The 11,083-nt window shown below is 33.4% G+C and overlaps 1 long non-coding RNA gene across 1 annotated transcript; it reads right to left on the reverse strand.

The window, feature by feature from the left end:
• Positions 1–9,747: 9,747 nt before the first annotated feature.
• On the reverse strand, positions 9,748–10,730 carry LOC110781822 (uncharacterized). Its single transcript, XR_002531837.2, has 2 exons — positions 10,424–10,730; positions 9,748–10,318 (listed from the first exon to the last, which is right to left on the reverse strand). It is a non-coding gene; the product is annotated as an uncharacterized lncRNA (long non-coding RNA).
• Positions 10,731–11,083: the final 353 nt, after the last annotated feature.

Below are 11,083 nucleotides of genomic sequence, written 5' to 3' on the forward strand. Positions count from 1 at the left end.
ATTTTAAAGGTTAGAGATATATGGCTGTAATTGTTGAACGAACGAACATGGTTGAATTAGACTTTAGACGTGCCAATGTGCCATTAATTAACAAGGAGTATCAACTTACGTAGTACAATTTACGTACACATTGACTTTTTTTTTTTTTAATTCGGTTGGATGGTTCGAGGAAAGATCTTAACGGTTTAGGCCCTGTTTAGTTCACCTTATTTCTCCTGATATGATCTGGCCTGGTCTGATCTGGTCTGGTCTGATCTGATCTGAACTTATTTTTTCTGATCTGATCTGATCTGATCTGATCTCGTCTGATCTGGTCTGATCTGATCTGATCTGATTCTTCATAATTAAGTTTAAACAAAAATCTACATTTATTAATATTAAACGACTTACGTGTAAAATAAATGTTACACAAATTTATAATATTGATATTATTTATTTGACTTTGCTCATGATTTAACTATTCCTTATATTAGATAGACCTAGACATGATCTAGATAGATCGGTTATGATCTATACATATAAGTTCTGATCTGGATATGATCTGTAAAAATCGATTCTGATCTGGACATGATTTGTACAGATCGATTCTGATCTGGACATAATTTGTACAGATCGATTCTGATCTGGACATGATTTGTACAGATCGATTCTAACCTGGACATGATTTGTACAGATCTGTTCTGTTTGGACATGATCAGTTCTGATCTGGAAATGATTTGTACAGTCCAGTTCTGATCTGGACATGATCTGTACAGTTCAGTTCTGATCTGGACATGATCTATACAGATCAGTTCTGATCTGGACATGATCTGTACATACCAGTTCTGATCTGGACATGATTTGTACAGTTCAGTTCTGATCTGGACATGATCTGTACAGATCAGTTATGATCAGGATATAATCTGTACAGATCAGTTCTGATCTGGATATAATCTGTACAGATCAGTTCTGATCTGGACATGATTTGTACACACCAATTCTGATTTGGACATGATCTGTACAGACCAATTCTGATCTAGACATGAGCTGTACAATTCAGTTCTGATCTGGACATGATCTGTACAGATCAGGTCTGATTTGGACATGATCTGTATCTGTACATATCATTTCTGATCTGGTCATGATCTGTACATACCAGTTCTTATCTGATCATGATCACTATTAATCAATCTGATATGGACATGATCTTTGCCTATCAATTCCGATCTGAACATAATCTGTACAGAGTCGATATCTAGACCAGTTATAATCTGGACATATCGATTCTGATCTGGACATGATCTGTACAAATCGGTTTTGATCTGAACATATTGGTTATGTAAGAATTGGTTCTGATGTAGACAAGATCTTTGCAGATTTGAACATGATCTGGACATGATCTGTACAGATCAATTATGATATGGATATTATCTGATTCTATCAGTTCTGGTCTAGATATATACTCCGTACTAGTTTTGATCTATAAAAATCAGTTTTGATATGGACATGACCTGATCATATCGTTTCTGATCTGGACTTAATGGTTTTAATTTGGACATTATGAATTTGAATGTTTTATTAATGTTTTTTTATGCCTTAAGTAATAGCTTTTAATTGCACCGACAACAAAATTCTTTTTTATTAAAGCAATAATAGTAATAAATATTAAATATAATAACAATGATATAAATAATAATAATAATCATCATCATAATAATCTGGTCTGATCTGATCTGATCTGATCTAATCTGGTCTGGTCTGGTCTGGTCTGGTCTGATCTGATCTGATCTGATCTGATCTGATCTGAACTTATTTTTTCTGATCTGATCTGATCTGGTCTGGTTTGATCTGATCTGATTAAATCTGAAATAAGTAATAAGGTCATGAAATAAGGTGAACTAAACAGGGCCTTAGAACCTCTCTAACGAGCTAGACACTTTGACCGATACGTAATTTTAGGAGAGTGAGTTAAATTTATTAAAATAAGATGAAAGTGGAGTATTGGTTAAATTATTTATTATAGTAAAAAAAATGATGTGAGTAAGTGTGAGGACCACAAAAAGAGGAAAATATTAATAATAATTGAAAGCATGGACCAATAAATATCAACAAAGAAAAGTGTATCTTTTTTTAAAATACGGTTGTTTAAGAAAATTGTATCTTTTTTTAAAATACGGAGGGAGTATCAACTTTCAACACTATGCTTATCAATAGTGTTTTGGGTGGTAAAAGGTTAAAAATTCACTTTTTACAAGGAAAACAAAAATTGGAAGGTCTCTTTAGAAACTCTATCTTGAGTTTTCAAAGGTCCAAGATTCAAATCCCATCCCAAGCATTTTTCCCTCTTTTTTCTTTTTTTTTCTTTTTTTTTCTTTTGTTTCTTTTTTCCTTTATTTTCTTTAGTCGGATCTGTTATCTTTCTCTCTTTTCTTTCTTTACTTAATGTACACGTTGACTTATGCATGTTTAGTTCACCTTATTTCATGACCTTATTACTTATTTCACAGGTCAGATCAGATCAGAAAAAATAAGATCATATCAGATTATTATTATTATTATTATTATTATTATTATTATTATTATTATTATTATTATTATTATTATTATTATTATTATTAATATTATTATTATTATTATTATTATAAATCAAATGCCAACAAAGTCAAAAAATTTACAAATAGTTAGTGGGAAGCCGAGATACAATCTGGGCCCCCACTCCCCTGGCTATAGCAAAGCCTATCCTAATGAAAATATGAGCAGCAACACGAGCCCCAATGTCTTGTGTCCTAGAAAACTTCTGAATCCGCTTCAGCAACGCAACAACATCCTTATCCAGCTCCCCAAAGAAGAGAAAGAGAACGGAAGAAAGCCATAACCAATGGCCCTGCAACGTGCTTCGTACTTGACCCGTTTCCGAATAGCCGCATCAGTCACAACCCGGCCTGGAGCAAAGCCAGACAACCCAGTTTGTGTCAAAGGAGATGATCCCGTCAAGTCAACACACACATCACAGCCCCGGTCCCAAGAGTAGAGCAACACGTCTGCTGGTCGGAGAGCTCCATCGTTCCCTCCAGAAAGACCAATATCAACCTCTTTCCGCGCCGAAATCCCAGAGCGATAACAAACATCAACAAGGGTATCCCGAACCACATTATGTCGATGTTTAATACCCACGATGCCAGCACATTATGTCGATGTTAAGTTTATTATTATTATTATTATTATTATTATTATTATTATTTTATTATCGGTATATATAGTTATGTCATTGTTATTATAATATTACTATTACTGCTTTAATAATAAAAATGGTATTGTCTAGATCAGAACCGATATGCATGATCAGATCATGTCCAAATCATAAATGATCGTTACGTATCATGTCCAGATCAGGATCGATCTTTACATATCATGTGCAGATCAGAACCGTATGTCCAGATCATAACTGACAAGTTTAGATCAAAACTGATCTATGTAGATCATGTCCAGATCATAACCGATCTATATAGATTGTGTCCAGAGAACCGATATGTCCAAAACATAACTAATCGGTGTAGATTACGTCCAGATCAGAACCGTTCTATACATATCATGTCTAGATCAGAACCGTTATGTCTAGATTAGAACTGATTTGTACATGTCATGTTTAGGTCTAAACGGATATTTCTAGATCAGAACCGGTATGATCGATATGTGAAGGTCATGTCCAGATCAGAACCATCATGTACAGATCAGAACCATTATATCCATATCAAAATCGTTATGTGCATATCATGTCCAGATCAAATCCTATCTATACAACTCATGTACAGATTAAAACCGTTCTGCAGATCATGTCCATATCAGAACCAAGATGTACAAATTATGTCCAGATATGAACCATCGGTCCAAATCAAAACCCATTCATACGTTCAAATCAGAACCGATGTGTCTAAATAATATCCAAATCAAAACCATCATGTCCATATCGGAACTGGTACGTCTAGATTTTGTGCAGCTCATAACTGATTTTGTCCAGATCTTTTCCAAATAAGAACCGATGTATCCAGAATATATCCAAGTCTATCTAATATATGGAATAGTTAAATAATGACTAAAGTTATATAAATAATTTGAAATTATAACAACATTATAAATTTGACTAAATTTTATTTTACATGTAAATCAGAACATATTAGATCAGAGCAGAAAAAATAAGTTAAGATCATATCAGATCAGAAAAAATAAGATAAGTTCAGATCAGATAAGGAAAAATAAAGTAAATTACACAAGACATATAATCACGAAAGAAAAATGAAAATTGGCAGTACAACGGTACTAATTGTACAACACTTGCCTACTACGGAGTAGTTAGAGTGATGCTTAAAAATGGAAATAGGAACTATTTTCTTATCACCATTCACATGAAATATGTTGACATTCCAATGTGAAAGGCTCACTAAATTAACACATGCATATGCTAAGCTATCACAAATCCATTGACAAGTAAGAAAACCTTGAATGAATAATTAAATTAGCCGATAAGCGGTGAAGTCAAAGACGACGCTACAACCAAATCCGTGTACAATAATATTTTTTTTCGAGGCTCTCCCTATACGCTAAAAACGAATTTTTGGAACAAAGTTGACTTAGAATTCGAGTGTTTTGTGGCTAGTTTTTTTTAAAAAAGTTGATTAGCAAATTAGCGGTGATAGTTAAGTTGCTCAACTGTCTACTCAATCAAGCAAATAACAACACTATCGGACAGTATATCAATCTGCATACCGCATACTATGCTATTATGTATCCGATCTCGTCTACACTATTTTAATTTGTCTATTAAAACCTCTCTATATGCACTAACAAACGTTTTTTTGTGAAAATATAAAGTGACTGACTTGGGATCGAGTATTCAATATGGCTATCTTTTTACCGAAAGGGCGTGCAAACTGTATCTACTAGCCTAAACCTATGAGCATTGTCACGTTTTCTATTTTCAGTTACGAACCAGCTTGTTTTTGTACCCATTTAAGGTGGGAAAAGGTGAAATAAATTTTTATTTAGGCTCTCTTTCTTTCGACTTATTTTGACTTATTTCAGACAAAATAAGTTCAGATAAGTTCAGATAAAGTCGAATAGAATGAAGCCTTAGACCAGTAGAACTTAAAACTTGGTTGCTAAAAGTATTTTAAGACTTAAATTAAAATATTATAGTTACTATTTGCACAAATATTAAGACAAAAGATGACGTGTATAAAAATATAAGTATATAATTAAATATGGATAAAGTAAGAGATCTTTGTAAAAAGGTGGGTGAGTATAAGAACAAAATGAATAAAGTAATAGAAATTGAGTGGAAAATTGTAAATGTAAACTTTCATATTAGTCCCTTTTGGAATATTGTCATTATTTACAATTGAATAGAATCTTCAAATTTCTTTCTAATATATATTTCAAAATATATTCATGGGGGAAATTGTTTTGTTCATCTCGATTTGTAGTTTAACAATATCATTTTTTTTAACGTACGTATTTGGAGATATTTACGTTTAAATATTGAGTTGAAACGGGTGAAAAAAAATTCAAAGGGACTAATATTTAAGAACGGAGGGAGTATAAAAAACTAGTATGAAGCACAATTTAAAGCACATTATGAAACGGACTAAAACAGAAAGTGTAAATGTCATTTTGAAACGGAGTTAATACCCATTAAGATCATTTAATCGATATGCCCAAAAGGATCAACAGCGTCCAAGACATGGCATAAAACATACTCCGTACATCTTATCTCTATTATATAAGCCAAGAGGGGAAGGGCAATTCGGTAAGTCCACTTTTCATGTCCCCGACGAATATACCCTTTACACTAAACTGCCCTGACCCTTCCTGGCTTCCTACGAATACCCCTCAAATCCTCTTCGATCTTCGTCCTCTACAAATACCTTCGATCTTCTTCATACTCTCCTTCGATCTTCTTCCTCTCCTTCGATCGATTCATCTTTGCAAATTTATTCTCATTTCGAGCAGGTATGTTGATTTTTCGTCTTTTTTTTTCCAGTTTTTGTTCTTTTTAATTAGGTCTTGAATTTTTTGTTTCATTTTATGGATTTAATATTTTATTTTATCGAAATTTAATCGATTTTATTGGATTTGAGTTTTGTTTTGGATTTGAGCAAATCGATTTCATAGAGATTGAACAAGTATTGGAGTTAATTTTGACTTCTTTTTAATGAATTAGGTTTTCGGATTTAAGTTTGTCATCTTCCGAGACTGAAAAAAGGTCAGCTATTTTGCATTTTGGAATTTCTGAAATTTGAAAAAAAAGGTTTAAAATATTGCACATTTGAATTTTTTGAATGTTGATTGATTTTATATCGGTGGTGTTGACTTGGTGAATTTACATTTGATTCGATTTGCGATTAGCTGGTTGAAATTTCGATTTCTGTTTCGGTGTCTAATAGCTGGAAAATATGACATTTTGGGTTGAATTTGGATTACTGTGAAATTGTGTCAGAACTGATTAGTTGAAATGCAAGTGCTAAACTTTTGTAATTGGAAGTCATCAATCTAGCTTGGCTTAATATTTTTTTCCGAATTAGGGATCTTGCTTTGTTGATCTTTTCGACTAATGCCTTCAGTTTTTACAGCATCAATTTAGCTGGATTTTATTTTGATAATTCAACAAACACAGAAAATACATATTTTTCTTGATAGTATTTGAATTTTGGTGGAACTTTGTTGTTGGTTTTTAGATTCAGATGAGCAGCAGTGTAGGAAGAATTCAAGTTGTCAATTTGAGGAAGTGTTGTCATCTTTTGAGGCTGAAAAAAGGTCAGTTTTTTTTATTTATTTGAATTTCTCCGATAATTGTAGTTTATGTCTACTTTTGTCACTTTTGTCATTTGGTTGTGTAGCAAACTGAACCGCGTAAATTGGCCTGATCCCTGCCAACTTGAGCCACCGAGGCCGGCGATTCGGCCTTTCGATCTCTAAGGTCTTGACTGCATCTGACACTAGCACTCATGGTGGATTCTCGGTTCTTCGAAAACACGCAAATGAGTGCCTTCCTCCATTGGTATATACTGTTTTCTAGACCTTTTGTTGAGTTCAGAAGTAGCTAGGGTTTCTGGTAATAATTGATGATCATCATATTGTTTTTGCCTGTTTGGTTCCTTAGGATATGACCCAACAAACCCCGACTCAAGAGTTAGCTGCGGAAGCTCTTCATGGTTATATGTGACGCTTTAAGCATATTTTCAGAGGTATGATCAGTCAACAGTTCAATTACAATCGATCCTTCTACATCGATCCTTCTTGTTTTCAATCCTAATTGTATCACAAACTCATACCATTATGCGAATAAAGAGCCCCTAGTTAAAGTCCTAAACCTTCTATTTAGAAGTACATAATTAATGCTTAGCTTTCCTAGTCCACGGTGCATAAATAAAAGTTACTCTTTATATTAGTTATATAGATGTTCCCACTACATTAAGAACATGTTTATCAAATACCAAGAGTTTATATTTTAACCCAATAAAATATATATAATACTTCATCATGTTGACAAATATCTCATTATGTTGACTTTTACATTATTTACGTTGTGCGTTTGACCATCTTTTGTAAAATATACGTAAAAAATATGTAATCATGTAGGATCTTATTAGATTCGTATTCATATATACTTTCTAAATATCTTTTATTTTTAATATAATTTTTACTTTATACATAGCTCAAGAGATAACGAGTCAAAGTCGTGTATTGGGAAGCGTGAAGTCAACATGATGCAATATTTTCGGAACGGATAAAGTATTTTAGCTTTTCTCTCTCCAAAACAACAAACCCAACACCAACAATATTTGACAATCTATTATTTTATACTAAAACAGACACCAGGAATGACATGTGTCAGATCACTTCCTGGTGCAAAATTTTCAATAATAATTTTGATAAATATTTTTGGTAATTTTTTAGTCAAATCAGTACATTAATAATGGAAACTATAGTCATTCAATATATGTTGGTCAATATATAGCATATTACACATATATAATATACATATTAGATGGATAAATTTAAATGAGCTAGTATGTATAAAATTTATGGTGTTTAAATTTATAATTTAAACACCATCTTTAAATTGTCATTTTTTTTACGCAGAAATAGGAAATATATTAAGAGGGATTAAACACCTCTGAATCCAAACATAAGAGTTTCAACAAGCATCAAAAGCAGCCCATAGCCAGCACTCAAAAACTTGTAAACAAAGCTATGGCTGAGCATAATTAGCCTAATAGTTATATATAATACAGACCCAAAAGAGGTGAAGTTAGAGTGGTTAACATAATAGACAATGTACTTCATCCTGGTCAAAAGCAGAAGCAAAGAACTTAAGCAGCTTCTTGAGGCACCATTTCTTTCTCATAATCTTCTCTGATATTTGGTGGTGGCTGAAAGTGATACACCTTAGAGCTAGACATCCTTCTACCAATGTCAGGCAATCCATGCGCTACCTTGTTAGCATCTCGTTTGATGTGAAAAATAGTTACACACCAGTTTCTCTTCAGCAATGAGACAATGTCAGTGATAAGAGGTGCTAACTGATGATCCTGGTAACCCTTCAGATTCTCGAGCATGTACTTTGCAGCAGCAGCATCAAACTCTAATTCCAGGTGAGTTGTTTTTCTTTCCCAAGCAATGAGCAGTCCTTCTTTAATTGCAGTGAGTTCAGCAGAAGCAGGTCCAATTGTGTTGAAGCGAGTTGAGAACCCAATATGCCAAAGCCCCTTATCACACCTTAGCACACCACCACCCCCAGCAGTATTCATATCAATCCAGGAAACATCAGTGTTAAGCTTGAAGTAGGTAGTTTGTGGGGGTGCCCAAACTCTTGCAGGAATGGGTTCTGCACTGGGCTCAGCTTCACTAATCTGTACCATGTTGTTAGTAAAAGTATAATCCGCCCAGAATTTGTTATAGAAACTGGAGCAGCTTGTCATTTTAAAATTAAAAATAGCATTATTTCTGTAAGACCAAATATGCCAAATAGCTATGGAGAAAATTATTTGCCAAGCAATAGAACCTTTTAGGTTGTAAGTAACATCATTTAAAATGTCACTTTGCAAATAAAACACCATCTCTAACATGTCACTTTGCATTTAAAAAAATAAACAATATTATTTGGCCCCCCATATGTCACATGTCAAGTCTTCCACATACTTCGTATGAAATTGATTTTTCATTTGATGTTCATGAACACCAATAATTAAATGGTTTCACACTCGCTGTTCTTTTCTCTCTCATATCTCTAGCTATTTTATTATTTTTAGGCAAATTTGCCAAAAAGGACCTTTTATAACACAAATTTTGCGAGAAAGGACCTTATATAATTTTTTTTGTGAAAACACACCTTAAAGTAATTTTTTTTGCGAGAAAGGACCTAAGGAAATTTTCCGGCATTGACTGAGCTTTTCCGGCCATTGGCTTGCACGTGAGCAGCACGCGTGGCTTACGTTGGCTAAAGACATTGATTTTTATCGTGTTGTGTGTGACTAGCTATTTTTTGGAAATGAAAGGGTATTAGATTTTCCCAATGCACTTACACGGCTGATGATAAAGGTTATAAGTTACAACAATATTTAGTTGTCGTAATCCTACGTGTCGGATTCTAAATGATATATATGAGCGTCATGTAGGTCATGCGTCATTAAAATAATTTTACTATCAATGCAATATTTTTACTATGAAAATATGTAAATAAAGTAGTCGATACAACGAAAGAAACAAATATTTCGTATACAAATCATAAATATTTATTTTGAAATAAAAAATTATATTATTCAATTTGTAAATTAGAATATTAAGATTTTCCTACCATTTTTTTGTAACATGACACATAAATAGTCCGTCATGTCATCATTGTAACACGGCTTAAATATTGCATGTTGCGAAATTATTTTGACATTGAAAAATCAAGTGCGATTAAAATCCAATTAAAGTTGCAACCAAAAAACGTGTCATTACTTACGTACTTTTGGTTGAACATTTTAGATTTTACCAACGACATTAAACACGTATATGCATACAGTAGCCATACACACATACATAGTACATACACGTACACATTCGAAATTAAAGACGTACGGAGTACAAAAGTATGTACACATTCGAAATTAAAGACGTACGGAGTACAAAATAACTTATAAAGAGTATACGAATTAATATAAAATCTATTTCTTTCATGGAGCGATCACAAATGGCGGGGGAGGCGGCGAGTCTTCAACAGGAAAAGCACAGCAACCGCAGCAAACACCGGCGGGTGCCGGTGTGCAGCACACACAAGCTGGACATATAGTAGGCCCTGCATTATTTTCCAAAGAAAAAAAGAATGTTAGTTATTACTTATTAGCTCTAATCACACAAAAATCAATTTAATAAAAGAGTTTAGAAGGATAAAAAAAATTACTAGGAGGAGGAGGAGGGGGAGGTTGGGCTGGTTTACAGCTTCGCGCTTCGGATGGTATTGTGGAGGACAGAACAACCACACAGATTATCATAAGAGTGGCAATTTTTTGGAGACAATTGGTGGACTTGATTACCATTTTTGCAAAGATTTTGATGTAATTGACGTTGGATTAGTATACGAATGGTGATTTTTGGTTATGTTTTGCAAGAAATAATGCATATACTCAAAGGAATATATATAGTAGAAAAAGATATGTAAAGATACCTTGTCTTTTCACGCAACATCAAACATTTTTTATATACTTGTATCTTTTATATACGGAGTAGTAGAAAAATATATGATAGTGTAGCTTTAAGTGTTGAATGAACAAGCTAATTAAGGTTGAGTTGACTTTAGGCGTGCTAGTAATGAGCCAAAATAAATTAAAAGCAATGATTTGTTTGACTTCTAAGTCCTAATGCTTGATGTTTGATACAAGTCATACAATCAATTAACTATCGCAACCTTGTTATAGACTACATACTCGTACTACTGTAAAAAAACAGACCCGACATGAACCGACCGAACTCGTAACCGACCGACCCAAAATATTGTTAAAATAAGAAACCTATAGCCCGATAGAATCGATTACTGATTTTGACCTGGTATTATTCTCATAGG

This window comes from Spinacia oleracea, chromosome 4, assembly GCF_020520425.1.
Source record: "Spinacia oleracea cultivar Varoflay chromosome 4, BTI_SOV_V1, whole genome shotgun sequence".
Lineage (NCBI taxonomy): Eukaryota > Viridiplantae > Streptophyta > Magnoliopsida > Caryophyllales > Amaranthaceae > Spinacia > Spinacia oleracea.